The sequence below is a fragment of the Podarcis filfolensis genome (genome assembly GCF_964270895.1).
Source record: "Podarcis filfolensis genome assembly, chromosome: 1".
In the NCBI taxonomy this organism is placed as follows: domain Eukaryota; kingdom Metazoa; phylum Chordata; class Lepidosauria; order Squamata; family Lacertidae; genus Podarcis; species Podarcis filfolensis.
In genome coordinates, this window is record NC_139604.1 from 24,170,976 (window position 1) to 24,193,449 (window position 22,474).

Genomic DNA, 22,474 nt, shown 5'->3' on the forward strand with positions numbered 1-22,474 from the left:
GGGAGGGGAGGGAAAGTAATCCTCTTTGCCAAACAAAACATCAAAAATCTCAGTAATTCTGTAAATGGCATTTACTGCTTCAGCTGAAATGTTTTGATGTTTTTTGATGTTTCTCAATGAAAACAGAAGCAGAAAGGATGAATTGCTTTGCATTTATGCAGTGGGCTTCACAGTTAGCACCTCAAAGCGCAGGGATTATTGGCTCTGTCATGTTTGCTTTGTGTTTAGGTCCCTTCAGAAGACTCTTCAGCATCGGTCTTCAGGGGGAACGGATGAGTAATTGAAATGATGTCATCCTGGAAAAGCGTCGCAGCCAATATGCCAGCTTCCTTCAGTTCTAGTGAAAGGAGGCTAGCGCTTCTGTGCATTTTCCACTTCTTTGAATACTTGGTCATGCCCTTCAGGCTATGCAATTCACCCCCTGTCTTGCAGTGTCTAATGAATGATATTTTCCATGGGATCTTGGACTATTGCGTTATTGTAGCTCTTAATGCAGGCTTCCTCAACCTCGGCCCTCCAGATGTTTTGAGACTCCAGTTCCCATCATCCCTGACCACTGGTCCTGCTAGCTAGGGATCATGGGAGTTGTAGGCCAAAAACATCTGGAGGGCCAAGGTTGAGGAAGCCTGTCTTAATGTTATGCTTCCTTGGTCTTCACCTTACTTCCGTGATTTAGGTTGTTTTAAACTGTTTTGAGTGTTATGTTTAGTTGTTGTGACCTGCCCCGGAACTTTAGGGTGAAGAATGGGTAATTAGTATTAATTAAACCATCCCATACCTCTGTATTCTACACATATGATTCATCTTGGAGAGCCTCTGAAAAAACCAACTCTATGCAGCTGTGATTATGACCTGACCCAAGTTGAATTTTGGGGATATGCCATCACCCCCAAGGCACTGGGATGGACCCCCCAGTGCTGTACTGATTCCCACTGAAAACTGAAAGGTGTTCAGTGTTTCCTTGGATTTGCAAATTATTACTGTTGTTTCATCCCCAGCTTCTCCACAATAGTCATACTATTGAGAGATCTGTTGAGGAGCCAGTCCAGCTTCATGTGGACCTTTTGACTACCTGAAACAGAAGCTCACCATGACATCTGGGATTGCCAGCCCTGGAACTGGTTCAATGTTCTTCTCTTCTGTCACAATGCCCTTTCAGCAGACCATTTGTGGCTTTACCAAACGCTCCATCAAATTTAGCCAGACATTTTTATCGGCATACGTAAATAATCCACACGACAGCCAGAATATAAATACAGGTAGCCAAATAGTTAGAAGTTACATCTGGATATACGGACTACTGCCTGCAGAGCCAGGTGGAAAGCTCTTTCACAAGAGACCAAGGCCCTCTGGGATTTGACATCTTTCTGCAGGGCCTGCAAAATGGAGCTGTTCAGCCAGGCCTTTGGGCAGGATGCAGTTTGACTTACTTTCCTTTAATAATAATAATAATAATAATAATAATAATAATAATAATAATAAAATTTATTTATATCCCACCCTCCCCAGCCAAAGCTGGGCTCAGGGCGGCTAACAACAATAAAATAATACAACATTCTAAAATCATTTCATTATAAAATTTGTATAAAACAAGCCTGAAGGAGGCCCCCAACCCGCTCACAGGTCCTTGTATGATCAGTGGAAACAGTTGGTCCTGGCAAGTATTAAGCACTCTCAATTCCAACCTGAAAATTGCCACCTGCCCAGATTTTAACTTGCCTGAATTAATTTTAAGATGTATTTTAATTAATTGATGTCTGTTTTTATGCATATTGTGTTGTTTTTATGATGTTAGCTGCTCTGAGCTTGGCCTTGGCTGGAGAGGGCAGGATACAAATAAAAATGTATTATTATTATTATTATAAATAAAACAAACACTTGAATCTTTTTTTAAAAAAAATAAATGGCAATCCATGGGAGTGGCCTGGAATATTCCAATCCCATACATATCCTGACTTCTTCCCTTGTCTCTGCAGCTCAGGATATGGGAGAATTAGTACCTTTTTTATACCAATCAGATGAAGTCCTACATTTACTGTGCTGAAAATGAGTCACTCATTACATCCAGCAAAGAAAGCAAACAAATAAATGAAAATCAATGTGATACTTGCAACAGGAGTTCATAATCTCATATCTGAATAATTACACTGCCATTCAGAAAGTGATGCAATTAAGCAGCCTCTGCCGAAAAGACCCAACAACATTCTGTCGTGTTTCCATTCCGTAGTTCTTGACGCCATACACATTCACTAAAGACTAGTAATTTTTTCCTTCTCGTAACAGTTTGTACACTGATATTTTCCAGTGGCTAATGGAAATGCCCACATGTTTTATTTTCACTTGCAATAGCCTGCCAATGAGTGCACTTTTGTCGGTTTCATCATAACGACTCGGATCACTTCTCTGAAAGCTGGTCAACTGGTTAGGAAAACTACCGGGGCCCATTACTGAGGTCCAAGAGCATTGCAGATGGGTTGTTTAATTTATAATGGAGTGAGGGGATCTGCCCAGGAGAATCCCACCATGCATGTCATGACCAAGATCCTGAACAACAGCCACAACTCTGATACAGGGGTGGGGGGTGGGGAGATGAACCCGCTGGATCAAGAAGATCAGTGGCAGAAGGTATGGAGTTGCTAGACAGTGTCAGCTAGGAACCCATTGAGCCTGAAACTGGAAGTCCCAAAGGCAGTAATACCCCAAGAAAACATTTTATAACCAGGGGCTTCAGGTGTTTTGCTGGTCTAGAGAATGCACAAGGAAGTTGCTGAGAGAGAGGCATCAGAGAAGCTCCGGGGCAGAGGAGTATCTCTCTAAGGAAGGGGGCAGATCTTGGAAGGAGAAGTCTGGCCCAAGATGGATAAAAGGCTTAAGCTGAGGCCTCACCTCACATGAAGCTGTCTGCTTGGAGCTCTCCAGAGTTCTGAAATTCCAGGCTGACCATACGTGCTGCCCAGATGACGCAGCCACTTACTCATACGTTGTGCTCTGTGGGTTCTTCTCACGGCCAGGACAGGACAATGAATAGTAGGCCATGTTCTCTTGCCAGCTTGTGCTAGTGATATTGCTATTCCTAGCAGATCCTCCATCAAGGAGCTCGGATTCTGCCATTAACATTAATTGCACAATAAAATTTGTGCAGATTGTCTGTAAATGTGTCCATCTTGCATTGTTCATGCTGTGCCTGACATTTGCTCTGATATTTTAATTTGGATTGGTGATGTGGGCATGTGGGGTTATATTGTACTCAGTGCTGAGGATACCCATAGGGGATCAATCCTGGTGGCTGTAGTGAAGACACAAAAACTCCACCGGGATCACATCTAATTCCCCAAACCCTTAGACTGGGGTCAAACAAGATGTCATTGCAAATATGTAATTAGAAACCACATTAGGGTGATGGTTATTATTATTATTATTAAGTAATAGCAGAGGCTGTGGTGATTTTAATAAGCTGCAGCATGTGGGGAAGGGAGGTTTAATCTCCCCCCCCCCCCCCGAGCTGTAACAATCCCTCCTCCACTTACTGGCTTTAGGAAAATGAGAATTGTGATGTGTGAGAATTGTGATGTGTGTGTATGTGTAATACTAGCATAGCAATTCCCTCAACCCCACACCTTGTATAACTTGCTATCTAAATATTTGAAGATGTGAAGGAATGCATCTGAGAATGGATATTTCTTTTTTTGTGGGGTGAAACATGGGCCTTATGTTGAGCAGGTGAGTAGTTTCAGCTGCTTTCCTTGTGAGAAGAATTTATTCCTTCTAATTACTTGTTTAAAGAGAAGGTGATTGGTCATTTGAAACAGACTTGGTTTTAAGGGAGGGGGTTTCCTGCTTTATTCATCAGGTGAGGAAAGGCAATAGGATGACCCTCGAGACCCTTTGGCTGCAGCCATGGAGTATTGACACCAAATCAGCCATGCGTCTGATTCCCTCCTTGACCACGAGGACTGCAGAACATTTAAAAAGGTGGCTCCCCAGTCATGTGCATTTCTAGGCTCCCTTGCCTTATTTCTAACAAGGACCTCATATGCATGAGCTGGGTCAGGGGAATTGGACCATTCCCACCCCCTCATCCTCTCTGATCTTCCATCAACTAAGAGTAGGAACTGTCCACTCTTCACTTCCGCAGGGGGGTTGTTCTGATCCAGCCACTACACACACCACATTCGTGGCATAAACCAGCCTCAGAAAGGGAGTTTTTGGTCTGTCCTGCACTTGCAACTCTAGGGATGTGGGTGGCGCTGTGGGTTAAACCACAGAGCCTAGGACTTGCCGATCAGAAGGTTGGCAGTTTGAATCCCCACGATGGGGTGAGCTCCTGTTGTTCGGTCCCTGCTCCTGTTGTTCGAAAACACGTTAAAGTGCAAGTAGATAAAGAGGTACTGCTCTGGTGGGAAGGTAAGCGGCGTTTCCGTGCGCTGCTCTGGTTCGCCAGAAGCAGCTTAGCGAGATGAGCGCCGCAACCCCAGAGTCGGTCACGACTGGACCTAATGGTCAGGGGTCCCTTTACCTTTAATTTAAATTTGCAATTGAACAGTTTATAGAACATTTAAAATATGTAACTCCCCCACCTGCAGTCTGAACTGGTTACAGTCCATTCTACCACTTTTTCTTTTTGCTGCATGCACAGACAAGGCCTCATATTTTGGAAAATTGAGATGTTTGTAAATTGTTTGCTATAAGGATGATAACTTTTAATTATTCACATCCACATATAGCATTTCTTTTTTTAAAAAATGTTGGTGTGATTTATTTTTGTTTGCTAATTTCAAAACAACTTTTTTTAAAAAACAACTTTCCTTGAAAGAGTTTCTCATAATACGGTGGGAACAATGGTAACTGCCCCCCCCCAACCTAGCTTTCTCTTCCTCCCTCCCCTCAGTTGCGTATTTTTGGCAGCAGTTTGATCTCTCTCGTTTCAAAGGCTTTCCTTATCCCCCAAACAGAAGAATCAAGTTTCAAAATGTACTTTAGAAAATGTGCTCAGTGCCAACAGGGATTTGATAATCCTGATTCTGATTGCGGTTTGGCTACCATTAAAGCGACTGGCAAAAGTATTCATTGAGCTGGAAGCAAACTGTGCAATAGATCTGCAACATAAAATATTAAAGGTTAAGGTTAGCATGTGTGAAGTAGGTAATCTTTGCTTTCCCTCGAGGCCTCTTAAGCCTAGAACTCCCTTCTGAAACACCTCGCTGGTTCCACCACTCTCCTCTCAGTTTACCTTCCAACGCTAAACCATAGCTCTCTTTCCCCATTAACCCTCTGTCTTAAAGCCTGAAGTCCTTACCTCCAACTAAAGCAGAGCTAAGATACACTTTAAGTTCACAGACTCAAAATTGGAATAGACTTTGAAGGTCATGTGGTCCAACTTCCTTCTCAGTGCAGGATCAGGGTGCAATTTCAGCACCCTTGGCAGGAAGGACTGTGGCTCACTGGAAGAGCACCTGCTTTGTACGAAGAAGGTTCTGGGTTCAATTCCTGACATCTCCAGGTAGGGCAGGGCTCTGGAGAAATGGCCCGGAAAATCTGCTGCCACTACCCCTTCAGCATCTATCTCCTGAAAGGGCCGCCTCACTCTGCCTAACAGTAGGGCCGGCACAAAACACCGTCTACCTGGCACTAGATTCCAGGGGCTAGATGAATAACAGCTTCATGTGAAGCTGGAAACAAGGGCCACAATCCAGGACTTAGGCTGCACTCCTATACCCTCTTCTCTGAGTGTAATCCCCACTAAACACCGTGGGACTTCCCACAGAGTAAATTTGCACAGGATTGTGCAATTAGTTATACACACTTCCACCTCATTGAAATCAATGGGGCAGCAACATGCCTTGTTATGGATCCTGGCCAAGGTGTGCCAGTAACCTTCATAGTTCTAACAACAGAGTTGTTCCAGTCATTAAGCAAAATTTCCAGTGCAGATAAACATTTGCCTGCTGTAAAGGTAAAGGTAAAGGGACCCCTGCCCGTTAGGTCCAGTCGTGACCGACTCTGGGGTTGCGGCGCTCATCTCGCATTATTGGCCGAGGGAGCCGGCATACAGCTTCCGGGTCATATGGCCAGCATGACTAAGCCACTTCTGGCGAACCAGAGCAGTGTACGGAAACGCCGTTTACCATCCCACTGGAGTGGTACCTATTTATCTACTTGCACTTTGACGTGCTTTTGAACTGCTAGGTTGGCAGGAGCAGGGACTGAGCAACGGGAGCTCACCCCGTCGCGGGGATTCGAACCGCCGACCTTCTGATCGGCAAGTCCTAGGCTCTGTGGTTTAACCCACAGCACCACCCTCGTCCTGCTCTGAAGGTAAATGCACTTTAATGCCATTCCTTTGCCCTTGTCTACCTACATATAGCGTAGTGCTGGTGATCAACAAAAGCGGTTTAAAGGCTCTCTCAGGGCAAATCTAAAAAAATGTAGTATAAACTGGGAAACACTGGCCTGCGAGAGCTCCAGTTGGAGAACAAAGGTGTCATGGGCTTTGAAGATGCACAAACACAGGATGAAAGGGAGAAACGTGCTAAGAGGAAGGCATGCTTGGCAAACCATCACCATCATCAACTCTCACCTGGAAACCTATGTTCCCACTGTGGAAGGATGTGTGGATCCAGAACTGGCCTCCACAGTCACTTACGGACTCACTGTTAAGGCCGTGTTCATGGAAGAAAATCTTCCTTGGCTACGAGTGATTGCCAAAGAAGAAAACATATAGAATTCAGAGATGCTCCCTTTATAATCAACAATATTAAGGAAATGGTAATTTGAGGTCATGCCCCAGAGGCCACATGGGGATGTTTGATCAGGGGAAGGTCTGAGATTGCGTAACTGTGGAGCCATGCTGTAGATTTAAAGCCAGCCCTTATTCCTGTCTATATTATTCATGAACCTAAATGCTTTACAGTTCCGAGTTAACACTGATGAAAATGTAGCTGTATATGTCATTTGCACTGCCTTCTTATTTGCTAGCCAAGCTGCCTCCTTTAAGCCCCCAGGCAGGTGGGCACGACACAGAATGGGAACTTGGAATACATACTGTCCTTCAGGAGCTTATCAGATGCCTGTCTGTCAGCATCCCATTGTTCACCACCAAGTGCCAAGCTGTACAAAGCAGGCCTAGAGAAAGGGAAACATTTTGCAGATCACAAACCAGCATGCATGTGTACACACCCCTTGTTAAGCTGTGTGTTCTGGTTTGATCAATTACTTGAAAATAATAAATGGACACTTTCCCAGGACTTTCTCTAGCTTGACCATAAAGTGACTGTTCTTGCATGAAGGAAATTTTAAAAGGAGACACCAGTGTTAATCTGTTGAATTAATCAGCTTTGCAAGAAATTTAATTCCATCACCCATGGCCTGAATCAAGATAGCAGCTTAGTTTTTTTATCCACTGGCAGGTGTTAATTAACTTACGAAAGGGTGTTTGTGTTATTACGGTTCAGGACTTTAAGGACCACCTCTTTCCATATGAACCTACCCAAAGCCTGAGATCATCTTCTGAGTCCCTTCTTTGTGTGCCTCCTCCATGAGAGGTCTGGAGGATGGCAACATGAGAACAGGGCCTTCTCTGCAGTGGCTCCCCATCCGTGGAATGCTTTCCCCAGGGAGGTTCGCCTGCTGCCTTCATTATACACCTTTAGGCACCAGGCAAAAACGTTCTCCTTAAGCCAGGCCTTTGGCTGATTTGATTGACACCCTATGCCCTTATAAAATGTGTTGTTTGTAGGGCAGGGGGCTATTGGGTTGTTGTTATTTTGATTGTGTACTTTGTTTTATATTGTGATTTTGTCCTGTGAACCTCCCTGAGACCTGCGGGTATGGGGAGGTATGTAAATTCAATTAATAATAATAATAAATAATATTGCTTTGTAAATAAACATTGCACTTGCTTTACATACATTTAGGGTTGTATTCCACTTTTACTCAGAGTATGCCCTTTAAAATTAATTGATGTAAGTTGGTCATGGCTAATAATTTCATTAGGTCTGGTCTGAGTTAGCTGAATAGAAACCTTAAGCTTTAACATTATTGTGACAGGGTTGGATTCAAATATGTTGAAGTCGGTGTAATGAGTCCCGTTAGTGCAAAAGAACTGTCCCCCTCTCCTTCCCCACTTGTGCCCCCATTCTCCTCAAATCTGCTTTGAGGAGAGCCAGTGTGGTGTAGTGGTTAAGAGCGTAGACTTGTAATCTGATGAACCAGGTTCGCGTCTCCGCTCCTCCACATGCAGCTGCTGGGTGACCTTGGGCTAGTCACACTTCTTTGAAGTCTCTCAGCCCCACTCACCCCGCATAGTGTTTGTTGTGGGGGAGGAAGGGAAAGGAGAATGTTAGCCGCTTTGAGACTCCTGAAGGGGAATGAAAGGTGGGATATCAAATCCAAACTCCTCCTCTTCTTCTTCTTCTGCTTGGGAGAACCCCCTGCCCCGCCCCGAACAGCATGCATGGGGAGATCATTCTGTCCGGCAAGCAAAAATGCTTGCACTGATGGAACAATCTCCTAAGGCGACAATGAATTCCACCTGCAGCCTGTATTTCCTGTATTCCATTTCCCTCTGACTTCATGGTTTACATTTCTCTCTCTTTACACTGATGTGTGTATATATATACCTGCCAGCTTAGAATAAAAAAATCATGAATCTGATGAAGTAAACTCTAGCCGCCACGAAAACATTGGGCTATAATAAATGTGTTCCTCAGGAAGGTGCCATGAGACTGTTTGTTTTTGCTGCACATACTAATATCATTATTATTTATTAAATCTACAGCTACATACTCCAGAAATCACCTAAATAATGTGATGAAGTAGAGGGTAAAAATCGAGACCTGCAACGACCGCCAAATCTGTACTGAGTTTGAAACTGTTTTTATGTAATGTTTGAACCGTTGGTGTGGTTCTCATGCTTTTTGCTGATTGGTGTGGGATGTTTCACAGGAACCAATTCATAAATGACTTGGGGGAACTTTTAGCCCCTCACTGGCGAGAGCCAGTGTGGTGTAGTGGTTAAGAGCGGTAGACTCGTAATCTGGTGAACCGGGTTCGCATCTCCGCTCCTCCACATGCAGCTGCTGGGTGACCTTGGGCTAGTCACACTTCTCTGATGTCTCCCAGCCCCACTCACCTCACAGAGTGTTTGTTGTGGGGGAGGAAGGGAAAGGAGAATGTTAGCCGCTTTGAGACTCCTTCGGGTAGTGATAAAGCGGGATATCAAATCCAAACTCTTCTTCTCTTCTTCTGTTTGGGGTGTGTGCTGCCCCAAATTCCTTTGGGTCTCTTTTCTAAATATTCTTTTAAAAGGTAAAGGTACCCCTGAACGTTAGGTCCAGTCACGGACGACTCTGGATTGCGGTGCTCATCTCACTTTACTGGCCGAAGGAGCCAACGTTTGTCCGCAGTTTTTCCGGGTCATGTGGCCAGCATGACTAAGCCGCTTCTGGCAAAACCAGAGCAGTGCACAGAAACACCATTTACCTTCCCGCCAGAGCAGTACCTATTTATCTACTTGCACTTTGACATGTTTTTGAACTGCTAGGTTGGCAAGAGCTGGGACCGAGCAACGGGAGCTCACCCCGTCGCGGGGATTCGAACCGCTGACCTTCTGACTGGCAAGCCCTACTTTTCTGCTGTGTGTGGATGTTGCCTTTTGGGCTCTGTGAGAATTGGCACTCAGACAACGGAGTGTGCTATTAGTAGAGAACGGTGAGGCAGATACAGTGTTTAAAATAGCTGGTGCACAGAAGCTCCTTAATTTCCACCCCCCCCAACACTCCAGCTTTCATTTCCCTCTCTAATTGTATGGCTATCGGGGAAAAATAAATACATTTCTGCAAAGTAGGTTTATGATGCCATTTCGAGCCCAGCCAATTAGCATCCTGAGTTACTAATGCCGCTAATTCTTTTTTTATTCATTTCGGAGCAGGAGGGGAAGAGAAGCATGTCGGAATTATTGCTAGGCACAAAGGGCAAGTATCACTTGAAGCAAGGTTTTTCTCCTCCTCCTGAAGTGCTGCCCTTCTTATCCAACGAGCTGTACAGAGAACATTGTAGTTAAGAAGGACAATCCATTTTCAAAATCCACTTTATATTGCGAGATCTCTCCAAGTCTCCTCATGCAAATGATACCGTATAGTCTTAGCACGTGGCTGCAAGTATCCACTGATACCTCTCTCCACTGCAAAATATACTGGGCCTGTAACACCCAAACTGTCATGAGCAGCGATTTATGGTGAAATCTTTCGCAGGGGAACAGTTAGGGCCAGAGGTGCCATCTTGTGAGAGTGATTTTTTTTTTGGGGGGGGGTCTTCCCCAAGCAGCCACAGCAGCAACAGGAGGAGAAGCCAGCCACAGAAGCCATGGCTCCATGCTCGATCACCTCTGCCCCCTGAACGTGGCCTGTTGCAGTTGTGGAAAGGCCCGCCACAGGCCACAGAATATTGAGGGGGGCTGGCCCTCTTCTTGAAAAAAAAATAGGGGGGCTTGGCTCCGGCCTCCCTGCCCCATATGGTGCCTCTGAAACAATGGGTTTAGACTATACACAGTTTTTTATTTAGGTGCAATCCCGGGAACATAAGCCTTGGGGGCTTGCTGTATAGCTATTAGTTTTCTGGGCCAAATCCAGTTTGCATGCAAGGTTTGCAAGGTACGGTCTCTTAACATCCTGGATTGTGACATTGTGCTGATACTGCTGTTAGCATCTTAACCCTTTATTTACTGGCTCCTCAGGTCTGCTTTCTCTTCAGTTATGGCTTGAAAGGTGACCAGATTGCACCCTTATTGCCTTAAGCATTTTGGGAAAGATGAGCTGAAAACCCAAAACAAATACATTAAACTAACTAGAAAGGCTATCTCTTTTTTTTAAAGAATCAGGTTTTTTTTTGTAACATAATAGATTTTTTTCTTTTATTTTATCGACTTCCCTTCCCATTTTCCATGGTGTCTTTTTATTTCTCCCCTTTGCTACACCCTATCTTCTCTTTCTTCTTCTTCTTCTTTGGCGATCACTTGTAAGATTGTCTTCCATAAACACAGTTTTAACAATGAGTCCATAAGTGACTGTGGAGGCCAATTCTGGATACACACATCCTTCCACAGTGGGGACATTGGTTTCCGGGCGGGAGTTGATCATGGTGTGGATTTGCCAAGCGTGCCTTCCTCTTAGCACGTTTCTCCCTTGTGTCCTGAGTTTGAGTGTCTTCAAAGATATATTTCTTTTTTTTTTAAGTACCATAGAATTACTGAGAATGAAAACATTTGATAGCAAGTCAAATCTGAAAGCAAAAAGGTGATCACAATCAGGGTGGAGGGGAAGGAGCATCATTTTATTATGGGTGAGCACTGATTATTTCCCCCTTTTGGATCATTTCCTCTCAGCTGGTATTTTACAGCTCTCAATGTTAGATGAATTATTAAGGGACTGCAAACACTTCAAGTCTCAGCTCATTCAATTAGTCGTGTCTCCCTTTAAATGACACGTAGGCAAGATGCTTGGAACATATAGTCGGTTGCGGAGAAGCAAATCTGATATTAAATGATACACAATTCCCTGCCGTGCTTTATTTCTTCAGTCTTAACAACCAGGTAAAGTGGACAATGCAGAAGAATTATGAGCCCATATAAAAATAATGCTTCAGGTTTAGCAGCATGCATGGCAAACAGTGGCTGGAAGAGTTCATGCATTATATATATACTGGAATAAAGTTATACTTTACCCAAGTAATGAATAGAACGGTTTATAAAAAAGGAATGGAAGGAGAAAAGGAAGTGTGGCAACACATTTAATCATGTGTCACACAGGTTTATAGATTACCTTACCATATGTTCCTGTATTCTATTATTAATATTTAAAATTACTTAACAATTCAAATTGTCTAGCTGGTGACATATGTAAGGTTCAGGGAACAGAACCCTTTGTTTGAACAGCAATTTCACTTCTGTTTTCTCTCTTCATTTGCTGGGATAATTTTTCAGGCACTCACAATTTCTTCTTCTTCAAAGGCACTCTTATACTGTACTATTAAGCGTAGAACCTATTATAATGTCATTCCACCATCTTGCAAAGCATTGTCTAGTAGCCTGGAGCTCTCGCCAGCGGGCCAACTTAAATTTAAAAAATAAAGAAAAGAAAACATGCCCCTTGATATACAGTCAGGTCATGATGAAGCCCACATATACCAGGCACCATAAATTCTCTTTAATTTCCAAAGGGGTACAGGGATCCCATTTGGGCAAATCTGTCATTTTCAGTTTCACATCTTCCAATCTTATAGTCAGTTTTCCACCTTTCTACATCAGCTTGCTGCTTCTTCTTCTTTTTTTAAAGTCCTCATGGAAATTCAACTATATTTTGGTGGCTTTGAGTGTGAAAACACATAGTGAGTGTCATATTCATTCTCCCTAAGCTCCATTTACAGAATGCTTCCTATCTTCTCGGCATAATGCCACCTCTTGCCGATGTATCATGCCTGACAGATTCATCAGGGCTGGATTCACCAGGCGAACACTCTACAATAAAGGAATGGACTGATGTGATGCATTACTCAAAACGAGGGTTTAAACAGCTGTGAATGGGGGCTTGCAACTATTCAATGAGCATGCTCCCCGGTTTGTTTTCAATATTGTTTCCATGCAATTATTCTGATTTGGAGGTGAGAGGCTGAGCTTCACAAGTTCCCTTCATCAATCATGATCAATGCCTTCTTCTGTATGCTTAGCATGCTTTGAAAAACCGTTACCAAAAATGCAAAAAACAAGGAAAGTGCAGCAGGCTTCCAAGTCAGGAATATCAGATTTTTTTTGTCCACAGCCAAGAGTGATGGAAGGTAGTTAAAGCAACACTTCGTTTGATGATGCTTTGCTGCCAAAGTAGAGTATGTCAGCAAGTAAGCAATGAAAACACTTCCTGCTGGTTTCAGTTCCTATGGCTCCTTCCCCGATACCTGCAGTACACCTGGGTAGCACTGTGGTCTAAACCACTGAGCCTCTTGGGCTTGCTGATCAGTAGGTTGGCGGTTTGAATCCCTGCGACGGGGTAAGCTCCTGTTGCTCTGTCCCAGCGCCTGCCAACCTAGCAGTTCGAAAGCATACCAGTGCAAGTAGATAAAATAGGTACCACTATGGTGGGAAGGTAAACGGTGTTTCTCTGTGCTCTGGTTTCCGTCATGGTGTTCCGTTGTGCCAGGTTTAGTCATGCTGGCCACATGACCTGGAAAAGCTGTCTGTGGACAAATGCCGGCTCCCTCAGCCTGAAAGCGAGATGAGTGCCACAACCCCGTAGTCGCCTTTGACTGGACCTTTACTCCAGTCCTTTACTTTATTACCTTACCTTACCTTACCTGCAGAATCCTCTCTGAAGCTTGCCAGTCACCATAGACCCCTCTCACTTTAAATCCCCCCTTTCTTTTATTGTAAATATCAATACAATACAAAAACTATACACACTTGGCATTACATTACATATATTACATACAAAACATACATCACATATCTCACCTTCACCACCCCTTCCATCTACCTACCAACAAAGACAGCCACATACTGTGGTTATTGACTTTCAACCAGTCTTGTTGTGTAATTTTGTCAATCTTTAATCATTTTTTCTAACCAGTCAGTTTTTGTGGGAATATTATTACTTTTCCAATTTTTGGCTATTAGCGTCCTTGCTGCGGTTGTCGCGTACATAAATATAGGTCGGGCAGTTTTTGTAAATTCTCATGACATAATACCAAGTAAAAAAGCCTCAGGCTTTAAAAATTCATTATAAATAACCTCCCAGAATTCTCTTATTTTCTTGCACTCCCACCACATGTGGATAACTGTGCCTATTCCTTCTTTACACCTCCAACAATTATTTGTGTTCACCTTATATCTTTGCCAATATGACCGGGGTTAAATACCACCTGTATTGCATTTTCAGTACGTTTTCTCTTAAACATTAACATAGAGTGACTCTAATATCTTTTTTCTATAATCGTTCCCAATCACTTATAGGTATGTTATGCCCGATGTCCTGTGCCCAGTGAATCATAACTGCTTGCACTCCTCTTCTTTCACTTCCCAATCGAGAAGGAGGTCGTACATGTTGGATATAAATTTCCCTTTTGCAATTATTAATTTCTCTTCCATTCTATTCTTTAGAATATCCTTTTTGTCTATTCTTACCCAAATGTTCATTAATATTGGAACCAATCATTTACATACATTCGGATATCTTCAATTTTTTTCAGTTTTAGTTTGTCCTCTTCCTCTTTTAATAATACTTTGTATGTTGCCCAATTATTTTCCATATTTTTTCTTCTTCACAGTCATGGCTTCTGCGGGTGAGGTCCACCAGGGAGCTTTTGGTTCTAACAGGTCTTTATATTTAACCCATATTTTGTACAATGATTTTCAAATTATATCGTCTTAAAAACCCCTGTGTGCTTTTACCTTATCAAACATCAGATAAGCATGCCAACCAAAATGCGTACCTACACCTTCTAAATCAAAAAAATCTGTATCCTTGAAGTTCATCCATTCTCTAATCCATGTTAGAGCCGCAGCTGCATGATATAACACTTCTTTCCTAGTTCAATGCTCAGAGCATTGTTTTATTCTGGTTAGTCTGATAATGCTTTGGGTGTCTGTCTTTGCTTTGGCAGGGTTATCACTCACCCTTGATGAACCTAAGGCTAGAACAAGAACAAAAAAAAATATGTCAACACCTAGTATCCTAAGAAGGTCTAGCATGCAGAGCCTTTAAAGTGTCCATGTTCATTGTTTTCTAATTGTTCATTTCAGAAAGCATCAGTGTTTATTTTTAAAGGAAGGGAGGATTTTGTAAAGAAGCAAACAAAAACTGTCCAACTGATATTTTTTTCTGGTAGTGGAAATAATATTGTTTCTCACAACCAATGCCCGTTCTGAGTAAGAGGCAATGCTTTCTGAACTGATAACACTTTTGAAGCCATCACTAAAAACACATTCAAAGACGAACATGTTCAAGAAAATTGCACCCCGTTTCCTTCAATAATTCATCTTATTTATGACATGATATAATTATTAAGCCAAGTTAGTCTGTCTCTCAGCAACTGTTAAGTTGTAGGGCAATCTATAAAAATTACATCCTCCTTGTTTCTTAGCTCATTAAACTGATACTGTCTTCCAGGCAGCCATTCATCAGCAAAACCATCTTATCCTATATAGGTATGTAGCTTATCTTAAGTTATTTTGACTCTCCCATTGTAAGGCATGAGGGGAGTGGAAAAGTGTGGCACCATGTTGCATTATTATTTTTGCTATGCTGCAAATGAGAAGTTTCATGAAAGGAATACCATAGACAGTCTCTATAGGATAGGGGCAGCAAACTGAATGATGATGATGATGATGATGATGATGATGATGATGATGATTTTATTTATACCCTGCCCATCTGCCTGGGTTTCCCCAGCCACTGTGGGCAGCTTCCAGCAAAATATAAAAGCATAGTAAATTGGATCTGGCCAGTGGATCAGATCCTTATCTTTCTCCATCCCTCCTTGGGCCAAGTTTGACAGGTGGGTGGGGACCCTCAACTGTCAAGAATAATACCAGGTAACCCATTTTGCCCACACGCTTTGAAATCAAGCTGCATCACCAAAGGCACATTGCTTTGCGAGCCCTGGCGGTCAGTTGGTTGTTGGTACCTGCAAGCCTTTTTGTATCTATCATTCATATAGAGCATTCCAATGTACAGCCTAAGAGCCGATTCATGTGATACCATCTTACTGTATGGCACTTGTGGCAAACTCCTAGCTCGTACTTGTTCTCAGCCACATCAGCCATGGTAGCTAAACTCTGTGAATCCATTGGCACGTGCAGAGATTTGGCTGCTGGTAGGGACGCGGGTGGCGCTGTGGGTTAAACCACTGAGCCTTGGACTTGCCGATCAAAAGGTTGGCGGTTCGAATCCCCGTGACGGGGTGAGCTCCTGTTGCTCAGTCCCTGCTCCTGCCAACCTAGCAGTTCGAAAGCACGTCAAAGTGCAAGTAGATAAATAGGTACCGCTCCGGCGGGAAGGCAAATGGTGTTTCCATGAGCTGCTCTGGTTCGCCGGCTCCCTCGGCCAGTAAAACGAGATGAGTGCCGCAACCCCAGAGTCGGCCACGACTGGACCTAATGGTCAGGGGTCCCTTTACCTTTACCTTAGAGCATTGCTAGTGTCTCTTTTCAAAGGTTTGCAGTGGCAGGTCAAAAGAGAAACCTGGGTTGGCTTCTGGATGTGATCACGGTTGCGTAGAGTCATCCCATCACAACACAAAGCAGCTAGGAATCAATTTGCATTGCCCTCAGAAGTATGAATAAGCTCTAAGCTTACTGACATTTGAGGTCATGGGATTAATCATAGGACAAGGAATAAGGTAAAAGTTTCACGCCACTTTTCTGGAACTTGCTGCTGGCATCAGAAGTTATCCACCTTCCCACTGCATAGCTGATTTTAAAACATTTGCTCGGCAGTTTTGTGTTAGGAAAATCTTAGAAATTCTGGTATGAGAAGGGTGTTCATCTGCGTTAGGAGTTTTTCTTTTTAAATTTCTGTGTAAGAGAATTTAAAGACAAGCTTGTAAAATTCCCTTGGCAAGACAACTGAAAAGACGAGAGAATTGTTCCCTAGTGAATTATATTACTTGAATTGTCGCTATTTACAAAGACAAGGAATAAAACTAAGTCTTGGTCTTTAAGTGACAACTCTGTTTGCAGATCAGTCCAATGGAAAGTGATAACCTTTGCATTGTTAATGTAAGTTACAGTCCAAAGGAGGACCAGAGGAGGAAAGCATTTTATAAATGCATTCAGAGCTGACTGAATATTAACAAGTGGATTGGTCCAGACTTTTGAAACATTTCTTGTTGGCATAGCTGCAGGTTAACAGCTTCTATGGTCAGAGCAACTGGGAACAGAATAGCCCTCGCTGGAAATAACAGTTACAGTTGTGCCCTTTTGAAACCAAATGCCCCAGGCTGAAGGGTATGTGTATGCTGAGCAAGCACAAATATTCCTAAGCGATACTTAGCTGCATTTAGGTAGGCTGATGATGAATATTCCATAGGACTTCAAATGTTGCCAGACTGTAAATAGATATGTGAGAGGTGTTTTTGTTGGTTGGCTTGCTTTTTTGAAAAATTGCTTGTAGTTTTTGCAGGCTGATCTTGGCAAAGTAGAGACCTGGGTGGCACTGTGGGTTAAACCACAGAGCCTAGGACTTGCTGATCAGAAGGTTGGTGGTTCGAATCCCCACGACGGGGTGAGCTCCTGTTACTCGGTCCCTGCTCCTGCCAACCTAGCAGTTCGAAAGCATGTCAAAGTGCAAGTAGATAAATAGGTACCTCTCCAGTGGGAAGGTAAACGGCATTTCCGTGCGCTGCTCTGGTTCGCCAGAAGCGGCTTAGTCATGCTGGCCACATGACCTGGAAGCTGTACTCCGGCTCCCTCGGCCAATAAAGCGAGATGAGCGCTGCAACCCCAGAGTCGGCCACAACTGGATCTAATGGTCAGGGGACCCTTTACCTTTTTACTTTGCAAAGTAGAGCTTGGTGAAGTTGGGCATGTGCAGTGGAGCAGGGCCCTGCACACTGTAGAAAAGATGCAGCAACATGCTGATCCCATAGGTAAATTCAAACTGGTGCCGAATTCTCAAAGAGTATGCAGAAGCATTGCAGAAGTGACACCCTATGCTGTTACTTTCATATGTCTGACCGTGTGAAGAGACTTTGTATGAATGCGCTTTAAGGCAGACCAGCAGATGAAGATGTAACCACCTCTTTGAACAATTTTTGTAAATTCAGATCGAGACGCCCCTTGCTCAGCTTGCTCCTTTCTGCAACCTTGCTCCTTTCAGCTGAAAATGGCTTGACAGGCTTTTTCATGAATCCTAACAAGTCTGCCCCTGGAGCAGCATCAATTAAATAAGGGAAAATCGGTGCTGTCAGCCTCATCTATTGTAGAAGAAGATGGTCAAGGCTATTCTGCAGTCCATGAATAGTACACAGCAGGACATGAAATGCATGGGGGAAGGGTTTCTTGTACGAGGTATGCTGCAGCAGCGATGGGGAGCCTGTGATCCTCCAGGTATCTCCAGTTATACCTGGCCACTGGCTATACTGGCTGGGGGTGATGGAAGCTGGAGTCCATCAAACATCCAGAGGGCCACATCCTGGTTCCCCATTTCCATGCGAGAGATAAAGCCAATCTAGAAGACAGTGAGGGGCATTTTTCAGACCATATAAGTGTCTGTATTTCTTACTGACTCAATGTAGTCCCCCTCCAATATAAATTGCTTTGAAATATTTTGGGCCAGATCCACCTGACATGTTCTGCTAGCAGAAGCCACTGCAAAGATTTCTGCTAGCACAATGGGGTTTCCTCCCTCTCCTCTCCTCCCATGCACCTAATGCTTTCCCCAAAATTGACTCAGGTGCTGAGGGGAGGTCAGGAAAACCCCCAGAACAGCTTGTGGGAAGAGAAGAGAGGAGATGGTTTCATCAGGCAAGCAGCAACGCTTGCATTGATTGAGTGATCTCCTTAGCATTACACTGATTTCCTTCCTTTGTACATTTACGTTCTGTCTTCTTCCAAGAATCTTCACCAGAGTAGTGCTTTGAGTAGAGTTTAGCCTAGGAGTCAGCAACTTCCTTAAGGCCATGAAATGACCTCCAAGACCAAGTGGAGATTTGAACTTGAGATTTGAACTTCCACATCCAGGCTCTCTTCTTGTAGTTCACCATGAGCTGGTTCACACGTAATGCTCAGCCAAACTATGGCTTACTCTGGAAGTGTAAGCATGCGGGATCCCAGAGAGGAGGTCATCGCTACTTTGCTTCTCTTCTGGTACTGGTGCTGCTTCACTCTTGTGAACTAAACCATGGTTTGGCTTAGTATGACATCTAAATCTGGGGTCATGGTTTAGCTCCCACCAGACAAAGCACAACCTATAACCAGTGTTTGTTCTTGGATGATGTGCTAAAGCAAAACATGGTTTAGAGCCCAATGGTAGGGAGACCAGGAGTGCTTTAACTGCAGTCTTCTCTCCTGGAACCCTCACAGTCATGTCCTAAGCCATTATTTGGCTTACAGTTACGTGTGCACCAGATCTTTGCATTCGGGAATGCTTGCACATTTCACTACGCAGCTAAATATGGCAACACATATTTTTGCAAAAATGTCATGGACTGGACATCGGAGGAGGAGTGGTGGATACAGCCCCCTCTCCTTCTCCTGAACCTTCCCAAGAAGAGGAGGGCAGTATCAAATTACAACGGTGGTTTGCAGAAGGTCATGACTCTGAGACAGAAGAGGGGAAAAACTGGGAGATAATGGAAGAGGAAGGGAGAAACAGCAGAGCCGGAACAACTGGCTGACACATTATCATTAGACAGCATTCCTGAACCCCCTTTCTCTTAGAACCTGGCATGCATTAAGAGTAGTAGAAGAGAAAGCTCAGAGGCAGAAAGCACAGATCAGCCAGCGCAGGGATGATGTAGAATAGGAGATGATGTAGAATAGGGTGGGACTTTACTCAGAACAATGCCATTACAGTGGTGCCTTGGGTTAAGAACTTAATTCGTTCTGGAGGCCTGTTCTTAACCTGAAACTGTTCTTAACCTGAGGTACTACTTTAGCTAATGGGGCCTCCTGCTGCCACCACCCCGCGATTTCTGTTCTAATCCTGAAATAAAGTTCTTAACCTGAGGTACTACTTATGGGTTAGCGGAGTCTGTAACCTGAAGTGTCTGTAAGCCGAGGTACCACTGTATCTGAGAGGCGGCATCATCCATCTCTCTCTGTAAATACTGAATAAAATACCATTGTAAGAACTTCTTGATTTCCCATTTCCGGCTGCCAGACGTGAGGGAGGGGGATCGGATTCCCTGAAGCCTGACAAAAAATGGCTAAAACTTATTTTTGTTCTAGTTTTCCATTGCTTCGATATTTGAACACCATCCCCATCATTTTGTACAAGGCATTGAAATGCCCCACTCAACCCTATCTGCAAGCAGGAACCTCCCTATAGCCAGTGGCGTAGCGTGGGTTGTCAGCACCCAGGGCAAGGCAAGTAATTTGCGCCCCCTAACCCGTGGATTTGCGCCCCCTAACCCATGGATTTGCGCCCCCTAACCCATGGATTTGCCCTAACCCCAGATGTTGCGCCCGTTGCGGCCGGCCCCCCCCTGCACCCCCACGCTACGCCACTGCCTGTAGCAACATCTGGGGCTGCTCACACAAAGCCCTTTCAGAATTCCAGTGCATCACTACTGGCTACTTGGGAAGGAGAGTTGGGGGTTGGATTCACTCCACTCCCCGATCCCCAGTGCCCCGAACAGCTAATCAATGGGAGTATTATCTTTATGAAAGAGCTTCTTCCTGCAGGCACCCCCAGCTGCTGGATCAGAGGGCAACTGCATGGCTTGCAGCCATTTGCTTCATGCCATTTCCCACCCAGCTGGTGCTTCTGCACAGAGATGCTGGCTTTTGTGCAGATAGTGCACCAAACCGGCTGGGGGAGCTTACAGCGTGCTGTAATGCCCCAGCTGTTTCCCTCACGCTGCTTCGAATCCAGCCGGGTGTAAGTGTTCAGCGATCTCACACAGATCATCTCCCTGATTATGAGACAAGTAACACAGTAATAGATCAAAATATAATATCCATTACTTGATTTTCATTAAATACTTGTCTCTAAATTTAGACGGATAGTTACGTGCCTGCATTTAAAACAACAACAACAACACACTCCAGTGTCTAAACAAAATAATGTGTAAAAACCAGGCTTGCCTTATTTTCTTTCTTTAAAAAAAATGCAGATTTTTCTGTATATTGGGACAGATAGCATATTGGGCCAGCTGTTTTCTGTCTTGTTGAAGAATTAGCAGTCTGCCTCTTTATGCAGAAGTGCAAAAAAGAAAAGAAAAGAAAGATTAAAAAAGACTGCTTTGGTTTCATGGTTTCCAGTGGTTTCCTCTACCCAGATAGTGGTGAATGGTGGCAGTAACCTAAGTAGATTACCTGAAAGATAATCTTTCTCAGTATTTTCCTGCCTGTGCTTAGAGATCAGCCGGACAGGGTCAACATTAACTGAGATGAGAAAATCTTTGACCCACTGGAGGGCTTTCTTGGTCCTTGTGGGACACTCTCTCTTGAAGTCTGGATGGTTTGTCTGGTTTTTTTGGTTTTGATTTATGCTAATCTGCTCTATGCTAATCTGTTCCATATCTGTTGCAAACCGTACTAAGAACTGGAAGTTCCTAGAAGAAACTTCCTAGAGGAAAGAGGATGCCATTGCTCCTCCTCTTTAAAAGATCCTGAAGATGTACAGTACTACTACCCGCACGTTATGGCTCCAATACACCACCAGCCAGGGGACAGGGGGCTTAAGCAATTCACCACCTCTCAGTATCAGCTCTCCCCTCCATAGTATTGGAATAGTAACAATGACCTGTAGGGTTGCAGTAAGGATTAGAGACAGATAGGGTAGGTGAATTGCTCCAAACAATCTGAAAGAATAACTAAAAATTATTGTTAAATTATAGTAAACAAAAAGTACACTAAGGACAGGGCAGATTTATTTTCAGAAGCCAGCCATAAATCATACCATTCAAAGTTGGAGTTAACTCTTTATTTGATGTCTGATGTCGTATTGTTTTCGGTTTTTTTAAAAAAATAAATTTTTTTATTAGTTTTCAATTACAATCCAATAATAGCCTCACTATAACAATACAAATTTATAATACAGTTATTAATACCAATACTGAATTATATAATTTAGATGAGGTGCCCTTCCCCGCAGGCTAGAATTGATGGCTTGATTATTTGCTTTATTTCTGCATTCCAAAATCTTATTAATTTCCATTACATTCTGGTTGTATAAGGGATGATGATGATGATATCATATTGTGTTTTAATTTGTTGGAAGATGCCCACAGTGGGTAGGGTAACCCAGTCAGATGGGCGGTATATGAATAAATATTATTATTATTATTATTATCCACGATCTTCAGGCCTAATGAGCACAGCAGCTCATCCCTAGAAGGTTTTGCCCTTAGAATCAGTTGCTGAGACTGAGACTGAAAGTCTTTGCCTTCTCATAGCTGTCTAAGTCCCCTTCTTTTCAGGGCTTTCTCCAAGCAATTGGAGACTATGCCTGCATGATGCCAACCTCTGCTCCACTCTTTTCATGCCTTTTCTGGTTCTGGGAGACCAAGGGGGGAGGGGAGCTTGTTGCAGAAGGAGGAGGAGTCACCTGTGACCCTTCACCACCCTGACTCATCTCTGCCTCTTGGAATCCCTCCTCCCCTGCTTCAGCTTCTGGACTTCTGTCTGCCACAGACTCTTCCAGCTCACCACTCCCTGAAATCCTGCAACTGCACAGGGGTCCATAAATCTAAAGCTCCTGGAACAAAGCAACTCCTCAAATAATTTTGCTAACAGATGTCAAAGAGATAAACAACTACCTGACGT